Source organism: Canis lupus, chromosome X, assembly GCF_003254725.2.
Source record: "Canis lupus dingo isolate Sandy chromosome X, ASM325472v2, whole genome shotgun sequence".
Classification (NCBI taxonomy): Eukaryota; Metazoa; Chordata; class Mammalia; order Carnivora; family Canidae; genus Canis; species Canis lupus.
In genome coordinates this window covers 39406425-39414620 of record NC_064281.1, presented here as the reverse complement: position 1 = coordinate 39414620, position 8196 = coordinate 39406425, and the positions used below count along the sequence as shown (strand labels likewise).

General features: G+C 38.9%; 1 pseudogene; it reads right to left on the bottom strand.

Moving 5' to 3' along the window:
• Window positions 1-3366: 3366 nt before the first annotated feature.
• LOC112673217 (nucleoplasmin-3-like) lies at window positions 3367-6424 on the bottom strand (annotated as a pseudogene).
• Between the last annotated feature and the right edge of the window lie 1772 nt (window positions 6425-8196).

Here is an 8196-nt window from a genome sequence, read left to right as displayed (position 1 = left end):
TTTTTATGCCTACACAGAATCTTAATCTTTTTAAGATAAGAATTTTTCCATTTTGCAGTATTGCTAGAAACAGCCACAAAGAACAATATATTTAATATTTTAGTATATTTAATTTATTAGTCTTCGCAGTTTCTCCTGTTAAAATTCATTTTCTTAAAATACACATACATATAAGAAGCACAATACTCTTGTATCATTTACATAAAATGGAGAATTTTTGGAACATTTGCTTTTTATTGGGACTTGAGTTCTTTTCACGACGCACGTTAACCTGAGATATATTACACTAAATTAAAAGTGAACAAATTCATTACAAGCTTGTGTTTTTACTCTCAATTCAGAAAGGATCACACATATCAGTTGTATTCAGTGCTGATGTTTCATTAATGGATCCCTATGACTTTATAAAACATATAGTTTCGAAAATTCTATCAGTGTGCTTGGTGTGCCTTCTTGAAATTGTGAGTATTTGACATATTAGTAACTTCCTGGCCTGATGCTTTTTTGAAGGAACCACCCTAGCTCCATTCTATGTCTTATGAATGACATATTAGATAACATTAGGAAAACATTACAGTATAGTTAATCGCAATTATCATACGATCTGTGTGATTTTTGTTTTGTTGATTTCTAAAGAGAGGAATCCCAGGGAAGAAATTGTTTAGCTTCCTGAAATGCCTTTTAACAAGATTTTTTTGAACTTTGTGGAAAGCCTAGACTCCAAGCTCTTTATCATTGCTAAATGCTAAACTCTACCTCAGCCAGACCTCTTGCTGCCTAAATCAATCCCATTAACCAGATAGATACTAGGTTTCCACTTCAACCTGAAATGACTCAGCCAGAGACCAGAATGGGGCATTTTGAAATGAAAAACCCAACCCTTATGTCAAGTTTTTATATCAGCAACAGGGTATGTCCCTGAAGATAGTGTGAAATAGCTTGTTCTAATGAGCAGTGGTTTGTTGCTTTGCCTTTTAAAATGCATGTAGATGACAAGGGACAAAGTGGGTGCAATTGCGCCAATGCACATGGGTCTGTTGGCTAGGGAGATGGGGGTTTCCTGAACCTACACATCCTCTAGATGGCTCCAGATGGATAGAAAATTAAGAACTTCTCTTTTCAGCATCAAGAGGCAGATGATCAGCATTGCTGGAACGCGTGACACAGGAACAGTACTTGAACATTATGTGAAGAGAGCTGCCTTTGTTTTGTTCCTGGTAGGATGTAGAAGGAAAGTGCCATAAAAGATCAAGATTAGACCTGTGTAAACACTGAGCAGCTAGAGCAGAAAACCTTATATAAATGTTTCTCAGGATATACAATAGGAGAAAAGAGGTAAGGTAAGAGTGTGGACTAAGGGAAGCCTAAGGAAAGGTAGTGAAATTTTTGTGGGGTGGGGAATAGTACTTAAAATTTCAAGTGATTGAAAATTTAGCATATTAAAGTATATCGGCTCCAGGAAGATTGGGCCAAGTCAACAGGAAAAACTACAACAAAAGTAAAAGTGGAAAATTTTGTTTACAGCTTCTTTTTTTTTAAAGACAAAGGAGTTCCATCTATAGTGGCTTCCATAAGCATGCCATGTGAACGAAACAGTAGTGTGTTAAGAAGCAAAATGACAAAATGGAAAAGTTCATGGAAAGAAATCTAGGTACCAAGCTGGGGTATGATGATTCTGAAGAAAATCTGGAATTGTGGTGGGGTAGACTGTTCCATTGATGGCTTCCAATGAAACACACCTCACAGAATTCATGCCCTTGTGTAGTCTTCTTCCAAACTGACTCAAGTTTGGCTCTCTGTCCAGCTTTGACCAATGGAATATCAGCAAGCAAGATGACATAGAGGCTTGATAAACTGTTTACATTGGAACTTGTCCGTTTGGAATACTCCTTCTTGGAAACATTGTTGTAAAGATACTTGGGCTATACAATGGAATGAACAGAGGACACGGAGAGAGAGACTGTAGATGGTGGGAGGCCACTTTACATGTTACCACCTCAGCCAAACTCCCAGCAGAATGCAGCTCCTTGATTGACCTCAGCTATGCTACATAAAGCAAAAGAATCTTCCAGTTGCTACCAGTCGACCCACAGAACTATGAGAATAATGAATTGCTGTTTTAGGACTCTAAGTTTTGGTAGTTTATTGTGCAGCACTAGATATCTGAAACAAGTAGGCATGTAAATGCCCTCATTTATCAAAGAGGAAGCTGAGACAGGAAATGGCCAAGGGATTTGCCCAAAGTCTTACAACTAGTTAGTGAAAGAATGGGGACTAGGACTCATTGGATCTCTTGATAATCAAACAAGTGCTTTTTCCTCCACATCACCCAAAATGCTACTATTAGTATCTAACATTTAGTGAAGAATTTCTGTATGACAGGCATTATGGAAAGCATTTCATATTCACTGAGGCAGGTACTACCATTATCTCAATTTTATAATCCAGGAAACCAAAGGTTAGAGAATAATTTGCCTGAAGTCACACAGCAGGTAAATTATAGAGCTGTGCTTCTGATCCTGGGCTCCGACTGCATGAACTTGTCTGAAGCACTGTATTATAAGACTGATGAATTATAGGTTAAGTATGAATAAAACAAACAGCCTATACAACAACTGATTTAATCCATATCTGTCTCATTTGAATTAAAAAAGAATTGATCCCCACTGACTACCATTGTTGAGAATTAAATCAGCTGGCCCTTGATCCAGTTCAGAAGGTATGCCTAGATATGGTCTGCCACTTTGGGGATTTGGAAACCAACATTAACACCTTGTCACTATTTAAATGTTTGGCAAAATTCTTTTGTTCTGTAGGTTCATATACAACTTAAACCCATGGATTTTTTTTTGCAATAAAAGTATCCATATGGTATTTTCGCAGTTACATTTGAATGATTGATATGTTATTTAGCAAGAACTGTTTGCTTCATAAGGAGCCTTAAAAATGCATATCTTTATGTTTGAAAAAAATGTTGTTGGCAACTGAAGTAAGTCATTTAAGTATACCTCTTCTACAAAGCCTTTCTTGGCAAATCCTGTCCTTAATGGCTCACGCCTTTATTTATTCTCTTTATTCAATATATATTAAAGCATTCTAATGTGAATATACTACACAAAAATTAACAAAATAGAGCTCTACTTTAAGAAGTTCAGAATAATAGCAGTACAAGTTGATATGTGCTATAACAAAGGTATAGGTTAAGCCCTCTTCATTATTCATTAAGCTAATTTTGGTTAAGTGCTGACATTATGTCAGATAGAGAGCTGGGTGCCAGGTGAACCAATCAACATAGCTCTATCTTCAAGATCAAGATTTTTTTTTTTTTGGAAATAGTCTTTGTAGATTTAATTGGTTAAGGTGAGATCACACTGGAGTGGGGTGCGTGCTAATCCAACAACTGGTATCCCTCAGTGCAGGCCGGGTCTCATGAACGAGGCCCTGGGGCCCGAGGTAGTACTGCACCACGATGACCAGAGCCAGGCAGCAGGCGGCCAGGGTGCCTAGGATGCTCGTGTATTTCTGGAACCCGATCTCCTGCGGGGCCGACATGGGCAGGATGACCAGCGCGTAGAGCAGGGTCAGGGTGAAGCACTGGTCGGCGTACCTCAACCGGCCTGTGGGCCAGGAGGGGAGGCAGTCATAATAGGGTAAGCACATTGAGAAAAGTGATGGGAACAAAATGAGGAGGCTGCTGTCATACAAGAATGGTCTGGGGATAGAGAGCTGGGGAGGAAGTATTTGCTAAGAGAAGAAGGTCAGGGAAGATCTTTGACATGGTAACATTTAATCAGCCAGACATATGAAGGAGGGGGAGGAGAGAAGATGCATCACAGAGGCAACTGAAAGTGCAAAGGTGCTGGGGCCGAGGTAGAGCTTGATACATACTGGGAATTAACAGCAGGCTCATGTGACTGGAGCATGGTGAGCTCAGGTACTGGGCAGTGGTAGAGGATAAGGAGAGCAGGGACCAGATCATGTAGGCCTTGAAAACCATGGTAAGAATTTTACTCTCAGTGGGAGGAACAACTGTTGAGAAGGGGATGGTGTAATGCTGAGATCAAGGCCTCTGGAGCCATGTTGTCTAGGTTCATTTCTCACCCCAACCACTTAGTGAATGTGTTCTTTTGGATAAGCACTTCAATCTTTCTGTGCCTCATCTTGCTCATCTATAAAATGAAAATAATAATAATACTTATTGTTGTGAAGTTGAAATGCATCAATAGACATAAAGGGCTTAGAAATGTACTTGACATTAAGCATTCAATCTGTGTTAGAAGTTGAGCAAGGAAGAGACACGATCCGATTCATATTTTTTAAAGATCATTCTTTCCACCAGTGTGAAGCTAAAAAAAGGAGGCTGGGAGAGAAAGAGGAGAGACCAAGCTTTGCTATTTATCTAAATTGGGGACTGTGGGCTTGTACTCTTAACTGCTATATTTTTGTGTTAGACCATATTGCCTCTCCAGCCATATGAGGTCACTTGACAGGCAGAAATGGACCTTGGTTTAAGTAGAACAAGCAAGGCTCATATCCACTAGGACAGTTGATGAAAACAGAAAGATCTCTGAGGTGGTAAAGCATCCAGGTAGACAGGAATGGTATCGAGAATCAGAGTGATCCAACATGAGACTGAGTTCCCCACACACAAACTGAGGGAATTTCGTAGAAACCAATTTAATTCACCAAGAATTTCTGAATGTCTACTGTATGTATGCCACAGTTGGACAGACAGTTGGCACAATGGGGTGTGGCATTCCCCTGATGTTCAGGAGAATCATCTTCCAGGTAGGTAACAGGAGTTTATCCCGAGGGCACTGACATCTCGGGTGAGAAGTCAAGACAGAAGCTCAACTCAAAACAACCGGCAATGATAATTTTACTCATGCTGAAGTGTGACTCTCCTAAGAGTTGGGAAATGATCTTATTCATGTTTAAAAAAATAGCTTTATTGAAATATAATTAATAAACCACAAAGTTCAATATTATAAAGTATAAAGTATTTTAAATTTTAAAGTATAAAATTCAGTGTTTTTTATGATTGTATGGAATCAAACAAAATGTGTGGCATTTTGAGTCTGGCTTCTTTCACCTAGCATAACGTTTTCAGGATTCACTCATGTTGTAGCATGTATCAGCACTTTATTACCTTCTATGGCTAAATAATATTACATTGTATGATTGTGCCACATTTTGTTGATCCATTCTTCAGTTTATGGATATTCAGGTTTTTTCCATTTTGGACTTTGTGAATAATGCTGCTATGAACATTCATATACAAGTTTTTGTGAGGATATATGCTTTCTCTTCTCTTGAGGATATACCTCAGAGTAGAATTTCTGGGTCATATGGTAACTGCACATTTAATTATTTAAAGAACAACTGAACTATTTCCCAAAGGGCTTGCATCATTTTACATTCCTTTTACTAGTGTATAAAAATCTAATTTCTTCACATCCTCATCAACACTTATTCTTGTCCATCTTTTTCATTATAGCAATCCTAGTGAATGTGAGGTAGTATTTCACTGTGTTTTTTTTTCCAAAAACTTTCACATCACTTTATTTCAACTTTTATCCGAAAATGTAAAAAGTATTAAAACTATGTAGTCCTGAGCTTCAGATGTTGACCTCCGATCTCATAGGCAAGTGGGGGAAAGAGGGTCAGGGTAGAAATTCAGAATCCCTCCCATTCCAAGGAGATTAGAACCTGCCCCCCTGCCTCTTGGCAGGCAGGATGGGGCACAACTCAGCTTCTTCCACCTCCCTTCTTCACTCTCTTCTTTTTTTTAAAAGATTTTATTTATTTATTCATGAGAGACACAGAGAGAGGCAGAGACACAGGCAGAGGGAGAAGCAGGCTCCATGCAGGGAGCCCGACGCGGGACTCAATCCCAGGACCCTGGGATCATGACCTGAGCCAAAGGCAGACGTTCAACCACTGAGCTACCCAGGTATCTCTTCACTCTCTTCTTCCTCAGAAACATCATTGCTTATAGAAACAATCTGGTGCTGCCCAGCAATTTACATGGGGCCAGAACCTGATTTCAGACAGAAGGTTACAGGTGGTTGGAGCTGGAGGTCATCCAAACTAAACATGAATTGGCAGGACAACTTGAGGTTGGCCACAGGGACAGCAATCTCTTGGTGGTAATGCTTCCTGGCCATGACTTCTACCACATTACATTCCTCTTCAGCCCTCTTGGTGAGGCAGAGCATGGCCAAAGCCAGCAAGTGCTCCACCTCATCCTCTTCCTCTACCTTCAAGGTGAAAGAGCGGGTATGGCTAGAGAGCTAACAGCCAAAGGAAAAACTGTCCATAGTGACCGCATCCAGGACTCACAGACTAGCCCCCACCCTCCCCAGGCATGAGCTCAGCTCTCCTGATTCAGGAATGCTAAGGCAGCAGCAGCTTCAGTGGCCATGCTGCAAGCTCACTGTGGTTTTAATTTATATTTCCCTGATGACTAATGATATTAAGCATGTGTATGTATATCTTCTTTAGAGAAATGTCTATTCAATCCTTTGCCTCTGTTTTAATTCATTTAATTGTCTTTTTTATTTTTAAATTGTAAGTGTTCTTTATTTACTCTGGGCACAAGTCCCTATCAGATATATGATTTGCAAATATTTTTCCCCTTATGTGAGTTGTCTTCTCATTTCCTTAATAACAACGGTTGAAACACAGAGTTTTAAATTTTGATGAAGTCTAATTATTTTTTCTTTATTTTATGTTATTTTAAAGATTTATACTTATTTATTTATGATAGACAGAGAGAGAGAGAGAGGCAGAGACACAGGAGGAGGGAGAAGCAGGCTCCATGCCGGGAGCCCGAAGCAGGACTCGATCCCGGGACTCCAGGATCGCGCCCTGGGCCAAAGGCAGGCGCTAAACTGCTGAGCCACCCAGGGATCCCCTAATTATTTTTTCTTTAATTGCTTATGCTTTTGGTGTGATATATAAGAAGACTTTGCCTTACTCAATGTCATGAGGTTTTACTCCTTTGTTTTCTTCCAACAGTTTTACAGTTTTTGCTCTTACATTTAGGCCTATGATCCCTTTTGAATTAATTTTTGTATTTGGTGTGACATAGGGGTCTGACTGCGATTTTTTTTTTTGCATGTGGATGCCTAGTTGTCTCAGCACCATTTCTTGAGACACCATTCTGTCTCTCATTGAATTATCTTGGCACTCTTGTCAAAATTAATTAACCATAAAATCATACCCATCTGTGATTTCTACAATACAATTTAGAACCCTGAACTTTGAAATTTCCTAGTTTGAATTCAGACTTCCATCATATTTAACCTGGTTTGATCTTTTAAGTCTGCCACTAGTGTCCTGTCCTGATCCTTTATACCACGAAGCTCTGGGACTTCCCCACATTTACTCCTCTCCATTCCCAAAGTTCTGTGTCTCTCTCTGGTGTATATGTGGACAAAAGGAGCAGAGATGGATGAACTCTGGTGGGGTATTAAGGTTTAACTATGGTTTTCAAGTATAGCAAATGGGTAGAGGGCTAAGCAGGAAATATCTATAGAATTAAAATAAAAATATGTATACCATGAATGATAATAGTTAAAGACTCCACTAACCCATGTTTAATAATGGCTTGAAAAATTAGAAGATCAACAAGGAAGTAGAATATATGAACAACACTATAAACCAACTAGAAAAGACTTCTTTAGATCACTCCACAGAACAATAGAATGCACATTCTTTTGATGTGCATACAGAACACTCTCCGGTATAGACTATATGCAGAGCCATCTAACAAGACTCAGTAAATTTAAAAGGACTGAAGTCATAGCAAATATGTTCTCTGACCACAAAGGGATGAAATTAGAAACCAATAACAAAAATTAGTTGTGAAACTCAAAAATATGTGGAAATCAAGTAACACACTTCTAAATAACAAATGGATCAAAGAAGAAATCACAACAGAAATTGGAAAATACTTTGAGATGAATAGAAGTAGGATACAATATACCAAAACTTACAGGAGGTAGGGAAAGCACTGACTAAAAAGAAATGCATAGCTCTGAACACACACACACACACACACACACACACATATATATATATATATATAAAGATGTCAGATGAGTAACCTATTTAGGGAACTAGAAAAAAAGGCAAACTAAACCCAAATAAAGCAGAAGGAATGAAATAATAAAGATTAGAGACAACATTAAT